At 42.4% G+C, this 20,746-nt stretch overlaps 1 protein-coding gene across 1 annotated transcript in view; it reads left to right on the top strand.

Moving 5' to 3' along the window:
• Window positions 1–20,746, top strand: part of LOC122550254 (contactin-associated protein-like 2) — a 2,045,475-nt gene that overhangs the window by 1,659,495 nt on the left and 365,234 nt on the right. The window lies entirely within an intron of this gene.

Genomic DNA, 20,746 nt, shown 5'->3' with positions numbered 1-20,746 from the left:
AGCTCATAAATGTCGGTGACATTCAAGTCGACGATTAGAGGGTTGTTTCCAGGAACATTGCTCTGCCAGTGTAGCTTCCACAAAATATGGGCTCAACTCTTCTGTCTTGGCATCTTATCTGGAGACAGTATTCAGCATATCTACTGCACCACTCTTTAAGGCTTTTTAACTTGAAACAAATCACTTTTCCTCCTATCTGAGTTTGTCACCTGACTGTAATTCAAGGATGTAGCTCTTTATGCTGCAACAATCCATACCAGATTTTACCCAAGCATTTTATTTCTCGCATTTTGAAATTGTACTGGGAAGATTGGTGCACTCATCAATTGGATCTCAATTGAAGTGAAAAATATCTGGCAGGAAAATTGTCAAATCCTCTTTCTGTCACACGTTATGAAAATGCTCTGCAGTCAGCTCAAAGCAAATATATAGTGGTGGGAACTTTTGGGAAAACCTAAAATACAGCACAAGGTTTTGTTTTGATTCATGTTTCCAAAAATAAACTATTTTTATATGTTTGTGTCTATGCAGACTAAAAGATCATTCTCGTATAAACATTACAGAAATATATGTTGTAAAGCCATCAGCAAATCAATATTGTATAAATTGTATTAATAGATCAAGCAAAGATTTGCAGCTTGCAATTTGTAGTTTGTTTGGAAAGAAATTAAAATATTAATGGTAGATTCGAATATGCTTTGTAATAGACCTTTCTCCTACTTCTCTAATACCAATATTGTTGTAAATGTAAGCATTCTTCAAGTGCTTATTTTTATAAAATGTGATAGTTTGTGCAACTATTGTTTGGGGAAAGGAAAGAGTTGTGTGTCAACTATAATTTGTCCAAAGAATGAGTTTTCTCTGGAAACAAAAAGACTGTTCCATTTATCACAATTATTTTGTCTTCTTTCACCTCACAGATGGCTCTCTGAAAAATTATTACTGCTACATTTATTATATATATATATATCTGAAGCATTTTGCACATAGATCCCCATGAGTAGACTAATAGGAAGAATCAGCCACCAAATGCAGAATATGATTGAAATTCTTTGTCATTGTATTATTTTCAGTGAGGAAGGAATAGTGAAGAGTCAGTTTAAAAACTAAAGCAACTAGCTGAAGGAATTGCCAGTTTTGCAAAACATATTAAAAAAAACTAATTGAAAAGAAGAATGATACAACTCCATCCTTATATATTACAATCTAAATATTAATCTAAAAGAAAACATGATTTCCAATTCTGAAGTGATTTTCTTAGGACATTCAAGAGTTAAATTTAAGCAAAGGCATAAGCATTAATGCTGTTAAAGAGTCAAAGAATCGTAGAGTCATACAGCATGGAAACAGACCCTTCAGTCCAACCAGTCCACGCCGACCATGTTCCCAAACTAAACTAGTCCCACCTGACAGTGCTTGGCCAATATCCCCCCAAATCTTTCCTATTCATGAACTTAACCAAATGTCCTTTAAACATTATAATTGAATTTAATTGAATTGAATTTGTTGTCATGTGTACCGAGGCACATTGTCTTGCGAGCAATGCAGGCAGATCACAGAGTTAAGTAGCATAGATAAGTAAATAATAGGTAAACAGCAGCAAAAACAAAAACACAGGTACAGGTGAATGTTAAGAGTTTGTGAGTCCATTCAGTATTCAAACAACAGTAGGGTAGAAACAGTTGTGAAACCGGCTGGTACATGTGTTCGGGCTTCTGTACCTTCTCCCCAACGGTAGAGGTTGTAGAAAACATTGCCAGGGTGGGATGGATCTTTGAGAGTGCTGGCGGCCTTTTCTTGACAGCGGGTCTGGTAGATGGATTCTATACATGGGAGGTTAGCCTTTGTGATTGTCCGGGCCGAGTTCACCACTCTCTATAACCGTCTCCGATCTTGAATGGCACAGTTGCCATACCAGGTGGTGATCCATCCAGACAGAATGCTCTTGATGGCACACCTATAAATGTTGGGAGGGTATTCGCCATCATACCAAATTTCCTCAGCTGCCTGAGGAAGAAGAGACTTTGTTGGGCCTTTGTAACCAGTGTGTCCACATGAAGAGTCCAAGAAAGCTTGTTGTGGATGACCATTCCCAGGAGCTTGACAGTCTCCACTCGTTCCACCTCTGTGCTGTTAATGTGTAGGGGGGCATGAGTAACATCCCGCCGAAAGTCAATAATTAGTTCCTTGGTTTTGCTGGCATTGAGAGCTAGGTTGTTTTCAGTGCATTGAAAACAACCTAGCTCTCAGTGCCAGCAAAACCCACTTCATTTTTCCAGGTCTTCCGCCTCCCATCTGTAGTCTGTTTCATTGCCATCTGAGATTCGGTCAACTATGTTGGTGTCATCAGCGAACTTGTAAATGGCATTAGTCTGATATTTCGCAACGCAGTCATGGGTATACAGTGAGTACAATAGAAGGCTGAGTATGCAGCCTTGGAGGGGATCCAGTGTTGAGTGCTGGTGAGGATGGAATATTGTCCCCAAACTTGACCGATTGTGGCCTTTGGGTCAAGAAATGGAGGATCCTGTTGCAGAGAGTGGGGCTTAGTCCAAGATCACTAAGTTTAGTAATCAGTCTCGAAGGGATAATAGTATTGAAGGCTGGACTGTGGTCAATGAGTAGGATACTTACGTAGCTGTTCTTGGTGTCAAGATGTTCTAGGGAGGAGTGAAGGGCAAGTGATATGACATCTGACATGGATCTGTTGGTCCGAAAGGCAAATTGAAGTGGGTCAAGAGTAGTGGGGAGGCTGGAGTTGATTAATGCCATGACAAGCCTTTCAAAGCACTTCATGACCACCGAAGTTAGGGCCACTGGGCGAGAGTCATTGAGACATGTTGCATGAGCTTCTTAGGGTCAGGGATGATGTTGGCCCTCTTGAAACAGGCAGGGACAGCACCTTGCTGCAGGGAGAGTTTGAAGATGTGCGAGAAGACCTCTGCCAGTTGATCTGCATATGCTCTGAGTGCACGGCCTGGTACTCCATCTTGTCTGATCGCTTTCCTTGGATTCACATGAAGGAAAACTGATCTGACCTCTGATGCAGTGACTGTAGGGATAGGTTCGCCAGGATTTGTCGGAATAGATGTTACCTCTCCGCCAAAATTCTGCTTAAGAAGGCATTTAGCACGCTTGCCTTCATTGCTCAGGCCTTTCAGTATAGGCATAGGGACGTTATATTGAGGATGTACAGGATGTTGCTGAGGCCTGTTCTGGAGTACTGTGTGCAGTTCTGGTTACCCGGTGATGGGAAGGATATCATTGCACTTTCAGAAAAGATTTACTGGGGTGGTGCAGGGAATGGAGGCTTTGAGATATAAAAATAGACTGGAAATGCTGGGACCTTTTTTACAGGAGTGTAGAAAGTTGTAGACTGGAAGAAGTAACTGTACTTGCATCCAACACTTTCTCTGGCAGTTCATTCCACACATGAACCACACTCTGTGTAAAAAAAAATTGCCCGTTGTGTCTTTTTTAAATCATTCTCCTCTCACATTAAAAATATGCCCCCTAATTTTGAACAGCCCCCACCCTAGAGAAAAGACCCTTATCAATCGCCCTATCTATGTCCTTCATGATTTTATAAACCTCAATAAGGTCACCCCTCAACCTTCTATGCTCCAATAAAAATGGTCCCAGCATTTCCAGTCTATTTTTATATCTCAAGTCCTCCATTCCCCACACCATCCTGGTAAATCTTCTCTGAAAGTTCAACGATATCCTTCCCATAACCGGGTGACCAGAACTGCACACAGTACTCCAGAACAGGCCTCAGCAACATCCTGTACATCCTCAATATGACGTCCCAAAGGTCTGAGCAATGAAGGCAAGCATTTTAAATGCCTTCTTAACCACCACATCTGGATATCTGAGCAATGTGCTTGCCTTTTAGTTAGAAGTTTCTCATTTCATGTCCCACGCCAGAACTTGAATGCAAAAATCATGATTGACACTAAAGTGTGCTACTGAAGGAGTGCTGTGTTATTAGAGTTGCTGTATGTAAGGTGGAATTTTGTGAGCTCCCTCCATACTGGGGCCTGGCTGACCGACCCTGGCAACCCCAGCCCCACTTAAGTTGTTGTGAGGGCTGAGACATCCACTTTTTATTCTGGTTTGCGATCAGACCAATGAGTACTCTGTAAAAAGTAGAAAAAAAATGACAAACTGGCAATGGAAAATTGGATGCCTGCTTGTTTGGAAACTAGTTTAATGAAACTATTTAGTAGTGCAAAGATATTCTGCTTAAAAAAAACAATTTAACTGACGTGCTCTATTATCGGACAAGAATTGGAAATTCCATCCTCCTTGTCTCATTTTTTCATTGGTCCCATTGTGGATGAATGGCTGATAATTTCAGGATTCATCACTTTGGATCGAATAATGTGATGCTGATCTGAATAAAGTTCTTCGACCGAAAAATCTTCAGAATTCAAATATTTGTGATGACCAATGTCTGCAATTATATGTTTTTTTATGGGTTGGGAAAGCTCAAATTGATGGCAGGTGGACATCCTCATCTTAAAAGTCAAGACAGTAAAAGCTCATTGTACTATATCTAAAAAAGTTTACAGTACATGGATTAACATTCTGCTCCCTTGGGCACAAACTGTACAAACACTTTAAATTGAAATAGTGAAAAATGAAAAAGTGCTAACTACAGATTTTGCTTCTTGTTATCTGCTGAATGCATTCTGTAACATTTCTCACTGATCTCCGAATAATCCTTTCAATGTATCGAACCATTGCTTCACATAAAAAGTTGTGTGTACTGACTGCCTACTCTTCCACAAATAATTTGTATGTTAATCCTTCAAGTCACCAGTGCTTTAACATTTAACGAATGACAAATATTATAGACAAGCAGAAGCCATTGTGTCTGTGCTGGCTGTCCAAAGGGACAATTCACATCAGTTCCACATTATTCTTCCTTTTCAGATAGTAATCTAATTGCCTCAATTGATCCAGCTTCTGTGACATTCTGAGGCACTGAACTCCAGATGCTAACCATTCTTTGCACGAAAAAGATGTTGCTCATGTTGCCATTGTTTCTTATTGCCAATTACCATCAATCTGTGCCTTCTTCTTCCCAATACTCCCACCAGTGGGATTCTGGACACAACTCACTGTCATCTGTCATTTATCGTTCATGAAAAAGAAAGTATAATTTCAAATCACTGGAGACTAACTTTGCATCTTCAAAATGAATTTGCATCATAGTAATTGTGCATTAATTCTCATTGGATTTAAGTAACACTTGATCTTATAGAATTAAACTCAGGAAGGGCTCAACTATACCACAGGTATCAAAACTAATCAAATAAGACAATTATAAAACACATGAGGAGCATATAAAGGATAATTATTAGAGATTTAAGACCTCAAAGGTCACTTTCCATAATGATAACAGAGTAACGATTAGTATCAAGTGCAGTAGGCTTCATTGTAAAATTAATAGCACAATATACAGAGAATAAAATAGTCTGATTTGTATGTTAAACTATAGGATACCTGAATTTCACATCTGCAAGTGAGATATGAATTTGGTAGGTATTGACATTAACCAGTGGGGCAAGGTTGCTGACAGCCATGACCTTTGGAAGCTGACTACTTGAAGGACATTGGAAGAGACGAGCAGAAATACAAATGTGATCTGGCCAAGAAGAGGGCCCAGGGAAACTACATTCCAGTGAATCATGCACCTTCTCAGCCCACTCGACAAGGACCTCTTTGTCAGGTTCCTAAGCAATGCCTGAACAACAATTCACACAGAACTGACCGCAATGGTGCAAACTATGGTCTTATGAAGTGGAATGACTGTCAATTATTGTGATACATCTGTGTTAAAATCCAGTCCACCACAAATGGTTTCAAGTTCCATCTCTGCCAGCTGTAGAAGTCCCAAGGAAAGTAACTTTGCTCAGCCTCCACCTTGCTCATAGTACACAAAAAAACTGATAATAATTGAGTACTGAGTTATCCAGGGGAGCAAATACCAGTGTTATGCCAGAGAAAGAACTTGGATTCCCCAAGCAGTCGCTTGGAAAAGTGCCAGTGTATTGTGCTCCACATCTTTGGAGTACACATTTTTCATCATTATATTCCATTTACCAAAGTAGACAAAGATCTGTAAAAGGAGTAAATGTGGAAATGTGAAATTGCTCATTTCAGCAGGAACAATAAAAAATGATGAAAGATTGAAGAGCCCAGAGATACAGTGTTTCTTAGTGTATGAATCACAGAAAGCTAGTGTTCAAGTACAGCAAGTAATCAGGAAAGCTAAGAGAATGCTTTTATTTGTTGCAAGGTGAATTGCGCACAAATGTAGGGAGGTTATGCTTCAGTGATATAAGAGATTGGTAAGACCAAACAGGAATCCTGTGTACAGTATTGGTTTCCTTATGTAAAGCACGATGTAAATGGATGCAATTCAGAGAAGATCTACTAAACTAAAACCTGGAGCAGGCAGGTTGCCCTATGAGGGAAGGTTGAGCTTTTATCCACTGAAATTCAGAAGAGTAACAGAAGACTTGATTGAAACATAAAAACTTCAGGATCTTAACAGATTGGAAGTGGATCAGCTGCATCCTCTTATATATGAGAATCAAAAACTAGAGGTCACAGTTCAAAAATAAGGTATCAGCCATTTAAAATAGAGATGAGGCAATATTGTTTCTCATAGAGGTCATGAGTCTTTTTAACTGTCTTCCTTAAAAGGTGGGAGCAAAATCCATGAATATTCTAAAAGCAGATAAACATGGGGTTGAAAGATAGCCAGTGCTCAACAGAACTGGGGATTTCAGGTTCCAATCCAATCAGCAATAAGGATCATCTCTTCTGCTACGAGCACATTGTTTATAAACTGTCGAGTGCATCCCTCAAGTAAAAGCAAAATGCTACAGATACATGAATTCTGAAACATACTTAAATACTGTATCAGCTTTGCCATGCATTCATTAATATCATAGGGCAATCTGAACTTTGGATTCTAAATAATATTTTTTGACTTGTAGTGTAAATGTCTTGTTCTGCAGCACAATGTCATTAATAGCTAAATACTTCAGAAATCTAAATTATTAATGACTATATATATAAGACCATTCAATATCAAGCGATGGGATACACAACACAAAATCAATTTTGTTTAATTCTGTATGGTCAGACTCAGAACTATCAGCATCTTTTGTACTTTCTGTTTAATTCCTACTCCTTCCTATTAACTTCCTTGGTATTATTTATCATCCAAAATGTAACTTTTGTGTAACATGGAGTGGAAAATAAATGACAATACCAGAATATAGTAGTTGATTTTCATAAGCAAAATAATATTTACAATCTGTGCCTCTTAATATGCTGTACCTTTGACATTTTCAAGTGCCTGCTACGAGACTAAGACGCTCATGTACGCTTAAACATGGAAATGTTTCAATGAAATGGCATCTCCACATCATTTACTTTGAGGCAGGGAGTTCCAAAGTTACACAACTCTCAGACAGAGAAATAAATTCTCCTCATCTCAGTTCTAAAAGGCTGACCCCTAATTTTAAGTAGTATACCCTAGTTCTGGAAACATTCACAAAAGGAAACATCCTTCCCATGTCAAGACCTTTCAGAATCTTATTTGCATCATATGCATCAATCAGGAACCTGTTTTTGTAAAATGCAGTGGAGTTTAGCCTGTCCAACCTGTCATCATAAGGTGACCCCCTTATTCGAGATATCAACCTCATAAATCTCCACTGAACCACCTCAAATGCATTTACATCCTTCTTTAAATATGGATTCCAAACTTCCAACCGTATTCGAGAAGTGGTCTCACTAATGCCTCATGCTGTCACCTTTGCCTTGATGTTCAATTCTTCTTGTAATTAAGGATAACACCTCATTAGCCTTCTTGATTACAGGCTATACCTGTGAACTTTTATTGTGATTCATGCATTGATCTATAATTAAAATGAAGAACACATTTAAAATTGGTCATGAGGAAAATGCAGCATGGCAACCAGAGCAGATGTCTGGTGGATTCAGCTCGCCACTTCCAAGAAAAGGACTTCACCTTGCCTGTGACCCAACTGCAGGCCAGGACATGATCTGCAGGCACGAGCCACAAATACTCTTCCTCCACAGACTTTGGCATACAACATTCAACAAAGTTAAAAATCACACAACACTAGTGGGCAGCACAGTGGCACAGTGGTTAGCACTGCTGCCTCACAGCGCCAGAGACCCGGGTTCAATTCCCGCCTCAGGTGACTGACTGTGTGGAGTTTGCACGTTCTCCCCGTGTCTGCGTGGGTTTCCTCCGGATGCTCCGGTTTCCTCCCAAGTCACCAAAGAGGTGCAGGTCAGGTGAATTGGCCATGCTAAATTTCCCGTAGTGTTAGGTAAGGAGTAAATGTAGGGGTATGGGTGGGTTACGCTTCGGCGGGTCGGTGTGGACGTGTTGGGCTAAGCAAATCTGTAAGTAATCTAATCTAAACTAGTTATAGTCCAACAGGTTTATTTGGAAGCACACTAACTTTTAAGCGCTGCCTCAAAAGCTAGTGCTTCCAAATAAACCTGTTGGACTACAACCTGGTGTTGTGTGATTTTTAACTTTGTCCACCCCACCTCCCAAATCATAACATTCAACATCATCACCATCCTGGCGCCTCTCTCATGCAATAGCTGCTCATCCTGGAAATCCAGACTTGCAGCAGCACACACTGGCAACCAGCAGTGCACATTTGTATTGGGTACAATTACTGCATATGGGGCAGACACCCAGTCCACAGCGTGGATGAGGCCTCCTATACTGAACATCACTCTTGGATATGTTGATTGACCTATGACGTAAAAAGTAATGATCAACAATTTGCAGTTTTCTAATACCTTTAACATAGTGAAACACCATGGTATGAAAAGATAAGAGACAAATAGCAATGCAGATGACTTTAGGCATATAGTCCCAGGACTGAATTCAATGGCTAAGTCAACTGTCCGAACCTCCACCCAGAAAGCTAACTGCCCGTAATTGAATTCTGGTGCCTTTAAAAGTGAGGAACCTATGTCCACAGGTTGCTAATCAGATGTCTGACAGCTCTTCATTCTCAGTAGTGACCTTTGGGAGTGATCACTGCTAGTACTGCAGCAGCAGTCGCAGTGAAAACCCAGTCAGAGACATGAGTAAGATTGGCTTGTGAGCCCAGTCATGCAGCCCTGTGGGGCTGGGGCAAAGGGGGTAGGGGTGGGGTGACCATGGGGACCATGGTTAGAATATCAGTGGCAGTGGAATGAGGCACTGAAGAGTCATCTCAATTGGCCTTGAGATGAAAAATTCAGTCTTAAGTTTTTTTTTTCTCATCCTGACTTAATCACAGATTTGAGAAGGCAATGGCTCGCCATCCCATGCCAGTTTAAACAACCCCAATTCTATCCTAGTCCAGCTTTAAACAATTCCAAGGAGCACTAAATTCCACGCTATGAATGGGATCATGAATGGCTGTAGATCTTGGATTAATAAACTGGGTGGAGACCATTGAGTTAAAGGAAGTGATGGAGAGGTAGGTGTGTCTTTTGATGTTATCAGTATGCATGTGGAAATTGGTGCACAGAATGCCATTGAATCAGAGTCATAGAATTGTTGTAGTGTAGATTAAGGCCATTTGGCCCATCACATCTACACTGTTATCTGAGCATTTTGACCTCGTGTCAAAATCCTGCCTTTTCCCCAAACCCTGAATGTTGTTCTATTTTGAATAAGCAAAAGCCGACTTCAGGAAGTACAGCAGAGGTTACTGCTTCTCTGTATCAATGGTGTTGAGGTGGAGGTGGTCAAGAGCTTCAAATTCCTAACAGTAAATATCAATAGCAATCTATTCTAAAGTCAAAACTACAGTCAAAAAAGCATGCTAGTGTCTCTACTAACTCAGAAGGATCAGGAAGTTCAGCTTGTCCACAATAATTCTTACACATTTTTATAGATGCACCATAGAAAGCATCCTATCTGGTTACTCACAGCTTGGTATGGCAACTGCTCTGCCAAGACCACAGGAAATTACATAGAGTTGTGAACCCAGCCAAGACTATCACAAATGCCAACCTTCCTTCTATTTGCTTTGTCTATACTTATAGCTGAAAATGTGTTGCTGGAAAAGCGCAGCAGGTCAGGCAGCATCCAGGGAACAGGAGAATCGACGTTTCGGGCATAAGCCCTTCTTCAGGAATGAGGAAAGTTTGTCCAGCAGGCTAAGATAAAAGGTAGAGAGGAGGGACTTGGGGGAGGGGCGTCGGAAATGCGATAGGTGGAAATAGGTCAAGGTGAGGGTGATAGGTCAGACTGGGGTGGGGGCGGAGAGGTCAGGAAGAAGATTGCAGGTTAGGAAGGCGGTGCTGAGTTCGATGGATTTGACTGAGACAAGATGGGGGGAGGGGAAATGAGGAAACTGGTGAAATCCGAGTTCATCCCTTGCGGTTGGAGGGTTCCTAGGCGGAAGATGAGGCGCTCTTCCTCCAACCGTCATGTTGTTGTGGTCTGGCGATGGAGGAGTCCAAAGACCTGCATATCCTTGGTGGAGTGGGAGGGGGAGTTGAAGTGTTGAGCCACAGGGTGGTTGGGTTGGTTGGTCCGGGTGTCCCAGAGGTGTTCTCTGAAACGCTCCGCAAGTAGGCGACCTGTCTCCCCAATATAGAGGAGGCCACATCGGGTGCAGAGGATGCAATAGATGATGTGCGTGGAGGTGCAGGTGAATCTGTGGCGGATATGGAAGTTTCCTTTGGGGCCTTGGAGGTGGGAGGTGTGGGCGCAAGTCTTGCACCTCCTGCGGTTGCAGGGGACGGTACCAGGAGTGGAGGTTGGGTTGGTTGGGGGTGTGGATCTGATGAGGGAGTCACGGAGGGAGTGGTCTTTACGGAATGCTGATAGGGGAGGGGAGGGAAATATATCCTTGATGGTGGGGTCCGTTTGGAGTTGGCGGAAATGACCGTGGATGATGCGCTGTACATGGAGATTGGTGGGGTGGTAGGTGAGGACCAGTGGGGTTCTGTCCTGGTGGTGGTTGGAGGGGCGGGGCTCAAGGGCGGAGGACGGGAAGTGGAAGAGATGCGGTGGAGGGCATCGTCGACCACGTCGGGGGGGAAATTGCGGTCCTTGAAGAAGGAGGCCATCTGGGTTGTACGTTTTTGGAACTGGTCCTCCTGGGAGCAGATGCGGCGGAGACGAAGGAATTGGGAGAATGGGATGGCGTTTTTACAGGGGGCAGGATGGGAGGAGGTGTAGTCCAGGTAGCTGTGGGAGTCGGTCAGTTTGTAGTAGATGTCCGTGTTGATTCGGTCGCCTGAGATAGAAATAGAAAGGTCGAGGAAGGGGAGGGAGGAATCTGAGACTGTCCAGGTGAATTTGAGGTCGGGGTGGAAGGTGTTGGTGAAGTGGATGAACTGTTCAACCTCCTCGTGGGAGCACGAGGCGGCGCCGATACAGTCATCGATGTAGCGGAGGAAAAGGTGGGGGGTGGGGCCAGTGTAGTTGCGGAAGATGGACTGTTCCACATATCCTACGAAGAGGCAGGCATAGCTGGGGCCCATGCGGGTGCCCATGGCTACTCCTTTCGTTTGGAGGAAGTGGGAAAGAGAAGTTGTTCAGGGTGAGGACCAGTTCAGTCAGTCGAAGGAGGGTGTCAGTGGAAGGGTACTGGTTGGTACGGTGGGAAAGGAAGAAGCGGAGGGCTTTGAGTTCTTCGTGATGGGGGATGGAGGTGTACAGGGACTGGCACTGCCAGCACCGCCTTCCTAACCTGCAATCTTCTTCCTGACCTCTCCGCCCCCACCCCAGTCTGACCTATCACCCTCACCTTGACCTATTTCCACCTATCGCATTTTCGACGCCCCTCCCCCAAGTCCCTCCTCCCTACCTTTTATCTTAGCCTGCTGGACAAACTTTCCTCATTCCTGAAGAAGGGCTTATGCCCGAAACGTCGATTCTCCTATTCCCTGGATGCTGCCTGACCTGCTCCGCTTTTCCAGCAACACATTTTCAGCTCTGATCTCCAGCATCTGCAGACCTCACTTTCTCCTATACTTATAGCTGCCTCGTGAAAGCAACCAACATAATCAAAGACCCCTCCCACCCTAGTTATACTTCTCTTCCTCCCACTCTCACCAGGCAGAAGATACAAATGTTTGAAAACACATACCAACAGATTTAAGAATAGCTTCTTCCCCACTGTTATAGAACCATAGAGCTGTACAGCATGGAAACCTCCGTCCAACTTGTCCATACCAACCAGATATCACAAATTAATCTAGTCCCATTTGCCAGCATTCGGTGTATCTCCCTCCAAACCCTTCCTATTCGTGTACCCATCCAGATATCTTTTAAATGTTCTAATTGTATCAACCTTCACGACTTCATCTGGCAGCTCATTCCATACACGTACCACCCTCTGCATGAAAAGGTTGCCCCTTAGGACCCTTTTAATTCTTTCTCTTCCCACCTTAAACCAATGCCCTCTAATTTTGGACTCCCCTACCCTGGAGAAAACACCTTGGGTATTCACCTTATCCATGCCCCTCATGATTTTATAAACTTCTATCAGGTCCCCCCTCAGCCTCCAACATTCCATCAGACATATGAACGGAACTCTCATTGATCAGAGTTGATCTTTCTCTGTACCTGTAACACTATATTCTGCATTTTGTTCTATTACCGTGGTGTATTTCTGTAAGGTGTGCTTTGTCTGGTTAGCATGCAAAAAAATACTTTTCATTGTATCTCAGTACATGGACAATAATATATCAAATCAAATCAAAATCAATTTCACCTGCCTCCACCACACTACTGAACCCCATCAGACCCAAACTATGCATTGTGTGAAAAACTTTATTCTCACATTTGATTCTTTGCAAAACATTTTAATATGTATCATCTGATTCATTGATACTTCAACAAGCAGGAACAATTACTTTACACTATCCAGACTCGTCAAACCTCCCCCTCTGAGAAACAGTTCCAACTTGTCTATTTTATCCTCATAACTGAAGTTTCTTATCCCTGTAACCATTCTCATAAACACTTTAAGCACTCTCTCCGGTTCTGTGTCCACTGCTAAGATCTAAAAATTGTTCTATAATTCAGCATAACCTCCCTGCTTTTTGACTCTTTGCCACTGTGAATGAAGCCTGGAATATGCTGAATTAACAGCTCTATATATCTGTCTTTTGGTTACTTATACATAAATACGCCCAGGTATCTCTGCCACTGCACAGCTTTAAAATAGGGTGGCTTTATTTCATATAGTCTCTCTTTGTTCTTTATTCCAAATTGTAACACCCCACACCTCTCTGTATTGAACTTCATCTGCCATCCACTGCCCACTCCACCAATATATCAATGTGTTTTTGAATTTAATACTGTCCTCCTTGCAAGAATTTGATAAATGAAAAGATAAAATTAAATATTGGGGTTTGCCATAAACAGTTGTTTCAGGGTGAATGAAAAATGCATTGCAGGAACAGGTGCCAGTTGTGCTTGGTTTGATAGGAACAGAACCATGGGTATATTACCAAGGATTATTGATTTGGATGAGTTATCAGAAGCTAGTTAGTACATTTAGAATTGAGACTAAACATGCAGAAAGAAGAAAACAAGTCAAATCAAATCTGGGAAAGATCAAATTTCTGTTTACAAATGCTCCGTTAGCCAGCGAAGGAAAACGTTCCCCTGGAATTGCTCGTCTTTAATTTCGTTGTTTCTCAATTTTCCTAACTGAACACCTTTTTTGTTCTATCACTGTCAAGATCCATAAGAACTATATAGTCTAACAGAATACCAAGCAGACAAGTCAATCCTAATATGTTTACCCAATAGAAATGTCCTTCATCAGCAACATTGTAGAGTACTTTATAAACAATAATATAGGTCAACATATTTTGATTCAATGTTGCAACACAGCAAAAAGGAAAGTTGTATGGTCTAAAAAAATGTCATTTCTAAACACACTGACATATCCTGCAACATGTAGCGATGTCTGGTAAATGGTTTCTATGCATTATTCACTGTGTTATAAAAAGACGAAGGAGAAAAGAATGTCACTTCACTCTCCGAAGGTCTAACTAAAAGCACCGTTTGGTCGAAAATGTATGCATGCTGCAGCTGCAAGCTCAACTAATGGTCTCAGGAGCTTATTTTGACTCAGTTTTAAGATTTGGAAATTTGTACATTTCTATTTGATGCACACCCTTGCAGCCTTACAATGATGCCTCTTGATGGGTAATTGTTTGTATATGGTTTCAATTATTTATTAAGTGTCCATTAAGTTGGGGGCGAATGTTGTTGGGAACAGGAATATTTTCACTTCATATCTACTGACAATACTTAACACTTGTGGGTCAGGCATGGTCTAGGCAATCCCAAGCATTTCACGTTGGTGAGGCATTGCAGCGTTTATTTATCCTTATGATATTGGCATATTTCAGACATAAAATCAAATTTCCCCAATCGGGAATAAAGGCGTTTATAATATATCCACACATGAGAAGATCTTTCTCTTGCCTCTCGCCTTAATTAGTTTTTCACTCCAGGAACAACAAGTTGTATTTGTATATTGCCTTTAACCAAGATGGTTCACAGAAGGGTTACAAAGAAGAACTTGACACATAAGCAACAGACTGAAGATATTAGGTCAGAAGGCCTGGTATTTGCAAAAAGTTAGGTTTTTAATAAACATCTTAAGGGAGTAAATAAATGGGAGGCTGATAGGTTCATGATGGGACTTGCAGAGATTAGAGCTGTTGCAGACACTGCCACCTACAGTCGAGTGATTAAAATCAGGGATGCTCAAAAGGTCAAAATGAAATGAGTGCAGGTATTTTAAGGGAACGTGCAGCTGGAGAGAATACTGAGATGTGAGGGAGTAAGAACATGAAAGGATTAGATAATTTGAGATGTTGCTTAACCAGAGTCAGCATACGTCAGTGAGTACACATGGTGATAGGTGAAGGGCTGAAAATGTGTTGCTGGAAAAGCGCAGCAGGTCAGGCAGCATCCAAGGAGCAGGAGAATCAACTTTTCGGGCATGAGCCCTTCTTCAGGAATAACACTTTCCTCGTTCCTGAAGAAGGGCTCATACCCGAAACGTCGATTCTCCTGCTCCTTGGATGCTGCCTGACCTGCTGCGCTTTTCCAGCAACACATTTTCAGCTCTGATCTCCAGCATCTGCAGACCTCACTTTCTCCTGATAGGTGAAGGGGCTTGACGCAAGTTTGGATACAGGGATCACAGTTTTCAATGACATCCAACTAAAGGGGACCAGTGGGAGTCTATTCCGAATGTAGGCTGGAAAAGACATGTCTAGACGTAACAATAGGTTGGAATAGGATTTCAGATGGAGATGAGCTGAGACAAGAATGGAATCAGGTGATATTATAGAGGTGGAAATAGCTTCTCTTAGTGATACTGTGATTAAGTGCTGGGAGCTCAGATTGATGCTCCATATGATGCCAAGGTCGCAAACAGAAAAACAAGCTGATATGCTTTCAGATTATAAGAGCTAGAAACTTATTTACCTCTGCCTTATTCCTGAGTAGAATTTTATAGTCCTGTTAAAAATGTTATCAAACAGATCATTTTTGTTGTATGGATTGATGATATTTGGTAGCCAACTTAAATACACATTGTGAAACTAAAACTAAATTCTAGGTGTTGGTGGAAGCAGGGAAATGTGATTGGAGTGAGAGGCTTGAAAGGTATGAGGATGGAAGATTCCTGTTCATATATACTTGCTATACAATGACTATATACAGAGGAACCTCGATTATCAGAATATCAATTATCTGAATTTTGGATTATCTGAAGAAGATCTCAATGTCCCGATTGAAACATTGCATCAAAGAGGTGTTTCCAACATTGATGGCATCTTTTATTTACATTGATTAAAAATGAACTCGGCTTACTGAAATGCTGCTGAGAACAGTCCTGGACATCGATGGGAGCCCAGGCACCATCTCCAAATGGCTGACCTCCCACCCTCTCTTTCTCCCCACACTTACCCTGGGGTTCTACACAGGGGTGTACCCCACCCTCCTCAGATAATCTCTCCAACATTTTCCTGTACAAGGCAAAGGTGGAACTTGTCAAAAGTTGCAGTAAAACGTTGTGTGTATGTGTGCGCGCGCGCGCACTATGGCTGTGTGTGTGCGGGGCGGGTTGGATGGGGGGGCAGGAAGGCTAGGTCGGATGGGGGCGCAGACGGAGGGGTGCAAGGGGGTGCGGGGATGGGCAAGGGGTCAGGAGGCCTGGTCAGATGGGACGGGGGGAGCATTCGGTGGGTGGGGGTGGATGGGAGGGGGATTTGGATGGGGTTGGGGGGCAGTCGGGGGGTGGGGGTGGATACAGGAGGTGGGTTTGGATGGGGTTTGGAGGCAGATGGGAGACAAGGGTGGGGCGGGCTCGCTCGCGGTGTGCTGCTGCCTAGTATCCTGAACAGGGAGCGGACTTCATAAGTGCTCGCTGTGTCAATCCCATTGAACTGATTTGAGGGGGGGGTAGGCTCCAGTAATGCTGCAGGCCTCTTACACACGAGTGTGTCCCTGTTCAGAAACAAACCCTGAGGCAGAGAGAGGGAGTAATGCAGGCAGAGTGAGGAAAAAGGAAACTTTGGAAAACTCTGAGCCCCAGAGGAGAGGCATTGAATCAATTAACTGAATAATGAATTATCCGAACAAAATAATGCCCGCCCATCTCATTCGGATAACAGAGGTTTCTCTGCATGTAGCTCGAATTGAACTAAAAATACGATCAAGCCCTGAATTTAACTTTGTGCAAGAACCAACACTAACTTATATCAGGCCTTTGTGATGTAGAATGAAAGTACAAAGGCTTCATACAGAATAATTCAAAAAATGGCATTGCACAACAACAGAAATTAGTTCAGCATTTTAAAAGTTTGATCAAAGTGATAGGTTTTAAAGAACATATGAAAGGAGGCAAGTGAAGTATGGAGGCAGCAAGGTTTACAGATTGGATTCTGGAGCTTAAAGTCCATGTAGCTGAAGGAATGGTCACCCAAAGGTGGACTGATTAAAATCGATGCTCAAGAAGTTAGAATTTGAGGAGTAACATTTCTTGGAGGATTTAGAGGCTGAAGGAGTTTACACAGATGGGGAAAAGGCCAGGCCATGAATGACTGTTGAAAGAAGGGTGAGGGTTTTAACAGTGAAGTGTTGTTTATCCAGGAGCAGAAAGGTGATGGTTGAATGATATTTAATGCAAGCTATAACACAGACAGTAGAGCTTTGGAAGACATCAAGCTTACAGAGAATAGAATGAGGAAGGTTGGCCAAAAATGCATTCAAATGGTCACGTGGAAGTAATGAAGGCATAGAACATAGAACAGTACAGCACAGAACAGGCCCTTCAGCCCACGATGTTGTGCCAACCACTGATCCTCATGTATGCACCCTCAAATTTCTGTAACGATATGCATGTCCAGGAGTCTCCTTAAATGTCCCCAATGACCCTGCCTCCACAACTGCTGCTGGCAACGTATTCCATGCTCTCACAACTTTCTGTGTAAAGAACCCGCCTCTGACATCCCCTCTATACTTTCCTCCAACGAGCTTAAAACTATGACCCCTCGTGTTAGTCATTTCTGCCCAGGGAAATAGTCTCTGGCTATCGATTCTATCTATGCCTCTCATTATCTTGTACACCTCAATTAGGTCCCCTCTTCTCCTCCTTTTCTCCAATGAAAAAAGTCCGAGCTCAGTCAACCTCTGCTCATAAGATAAGCCCTCCAGTCCAGGCAGCATCTTGGTAAACCTCCTCTGAACCCGCTCCAAAGCATCCACATCTTTCTTATAATAGGGCGACCAGAACTGGACGCAGTATTCCAAGTGCGGTCTAACCAAAGTTTTATAGAGCTGCAACAAGATCTCACAATTCTTAAACTCAAGCACCTGTTAATGAAAGCCAAAACACCATATGCTTTCTTAACAACCCTGTCCACTTAGGTAGCCATTTTAAGGGATCTATCTACTGCATCCCAAGATCCCTCTGTTCCTCCACACTGCCAAGAATCCTATCCTTAATCCTGTACTCAGCTTTCAAATTCGACCTTCCAAAATGCATCACCTCGCATTTATCCAGGTTGAACTCCATCTGCCACCTCTAGCCCATCTCTGCATCCTGTCAATGTCCCGCTGCAGCCTACAACAGCCCTCTATACTGTCAACAACATCTCCAACCTTTGTGTCATCTGCAAACTTGCTGACCCATCCTTCAATCCCCTCATCCAAGTCATTAATAAAAATTACAAACAATAGAGGCCCAAGGACAGAGGTCTGTGGAACACCACTCACCACAGACTTCCAGGCAGAATATTTTCCTTCTACTACCACTCGCTGTCTTCTGTTGGCCAGCCAGTTATGTATCCAGACAGCTATGTTCCCCTGAATCCCATTCCTCCTGACCTTCTGAATGAGCCTACCATGGGGAACCTTATCAAATGCCTTGCTGAAGCATGGGTGGCAATTTCAGCAGGAGAAGACCAGAGGCAGAGGTGGAGACAAGTAATGTTATAGAGATGGAAAAGGAGTTTTAATGATAGTGGATAGAATCAGAGTTGTTTGTGCATTGCACCTTGAATATGAAGGCCTGGGAGATTTGACTTCCATTATTGATTTCCCTCCAAATCAGCAGAAATGGTGCTAGGATAATGGACCAGAGTTAAAACTCAGTGGAAGAAAGGGAAGGGGGCGCTTCAGATGACTGCTGTGAGCCCACTGTGATGGTTAACTTAAGAGGGCAGACTGGGTGCTGCAGATGCTGGAGATTAGAGTCAAGATTAGAGTGGTGCTGGAACAGCACAGGAGGTCAGGCAGCATCCGAGGAGCAGGAAAATCGACGTTTCAGGCAAAAACCTTTCATCAGGATTCCTGCTCCTTGGATGTGCTTTTCCAGCACCACTCTAACCTTGACACTGGTTAACTTAAGAGGCAAGCAGGGATTTCTGTAATTTACGTGATCACCAGAGATGGAGAAAAACCTATGGTAGGACTGGCCAAGGTATTCTGGGGTCTGGAGAAGAAGTTCTACATGTGTCAATTCACTAGGAGCCTCGAAGAAGTAAAATTAATGAAATTTTCCAGGGTTGCTTCTGGTAGATGTTACCTTGCCATTTAAACTCAGCACTTTCTTCCTCCAGGTCGACAGTCAGACCCACCTTACTTAAATCCTGGCAGGTCATGATGCAGGTTGGGAAGCAGTGTCAGTATTTAACTTCTTGCCCAACCTATAACCTGTCAACCAGACAGGACCTTAAGTGTTCCCCTTTAAGAGTTTATATATCCTTGTAACCCTCATACTTGAGTTCAAACTGCATTGCCTATGATGCAAGTGATTAATTTATTACAATTCGGAAGGGCGATATCTGAAAGTGAAAGTAAGGAATGCTTATTTTGTGTTGATCAAGCCCACGGTCTGTCTTTTGATCAAGAGATTAAAATGGTTTGTTTCATTGATTAATTGATGGCAGCTTGTTACACGAGTTTGAATCAACATAAATAGTAATATAATTCCCTGCTGCAAGGAATATGAATAACATCCAGCTTTTGTAATGTATTTATTTATTTAAATGTTTAACAACAGCCTAGTCAATTGTGTGCATGAATGGATTGTCATGAAATTCATCTGTCAAAAGAGAAGGCAGTTCCACAAATCACAAGGATTGGCATAAAATCATCAAATTTACTTCTGGCATGATTTGATCAGTTCACAGTTCAAATTATACTTCACACAATGAGTTGGAAAATGTACAAGCAATGTTAACCAGGAAGAAAAATAACTTGCATTTATGAAACACCATATCACATTTGAAAGAAATGTTTCATGGAATCTAACTTGCAATGATTTGTTTGGGAAGTACAGCAATTATTTTGCAGCAAATGTTGCAGCTATTTCATGAGAAGAACGTTAGGAAGAACAGAGCAAACCAGGCAGTATCAGGAGGTGGAGAAGTCAACACTTCATTGAAAACATTGGTCATAATGGGAAACAAATGGGAAACATTGACTTCTCCACTTCCTGATGCTACCTGCCTTACTGTGTTCTTCTGGCCTCCTGCTTGTCTACCTTAGATTCCACAATCTGCAGTATTTTTTGTCTCAAACTAAGTTTGTTGTTTATAGCACTACTCGTGGAGAAAGGCATATAAGCCACAATAGGAGGAATGTATCCTGCTTTTCCAGTAGTGAATTTGATTATTTAGGAGGAATCTCATGTAGGTTTGAGCGACAGGGCTATGGCAATATTTCTCACAGAATAAGATGAGAAGTCCAGTGAGGCCTATGTCAACTCTTCACTTCACCTTTTATACTTTTATCAAGCAATGTGGCAAGTTTCTCAATTCGCAGTAGAGAGTTGCCAACCACGGGGAAGTTATTACTTGTTAAGCACCTTGTTAATGGCCCAACATTCCTCACTATTTTCAACTTCCAAAACCAACAACACACTAAAACAAGTTCAACATCAAGAAAATTCAACATGAAAATCACCTGCTAATTTAGCTTGCCACTTGCTCTGAAGGACTTCCATATTGCATCAGACCAAACTGCATTGCAGTACAATTCACAGGCACAGACTTCATGCAGCCCTCATCACGGCACCTCTCCAATAAGCTCACAGCCTGCTCACAAAGCACAGATTTGCATTGCAGGGCACACCAGCAACTAGTATTGAAAAGCTGCAGCAGAGACATTCTGTTCACATGGACA

The sequence above is a fragment of the Chiloscyllium plagiosum genome, unplaced genomic scaffold, assembly GCF_037043375.1.
Source record: "Chiloscyllium plagiosum isolate Xiang-an unplaced genomic scaffold, Cpla_swu_hap1 HiC_scaffold_5, whole genome shotgun sequence".
Classification (NCBI taxonomy): domain Eukaryota; kingdom Metazoa; phylum Chordata; class Chondrichthyes; order Orectolobiformes; family Hemiscylliidae; genus Chiloscyllium; species Chiloscyllium plagiosum.
The sequence above is the reverse complement of the archived record's forward strand: the minus strand, read 5'-3'. Positions and strand labels throughout refer to the sequence as shown.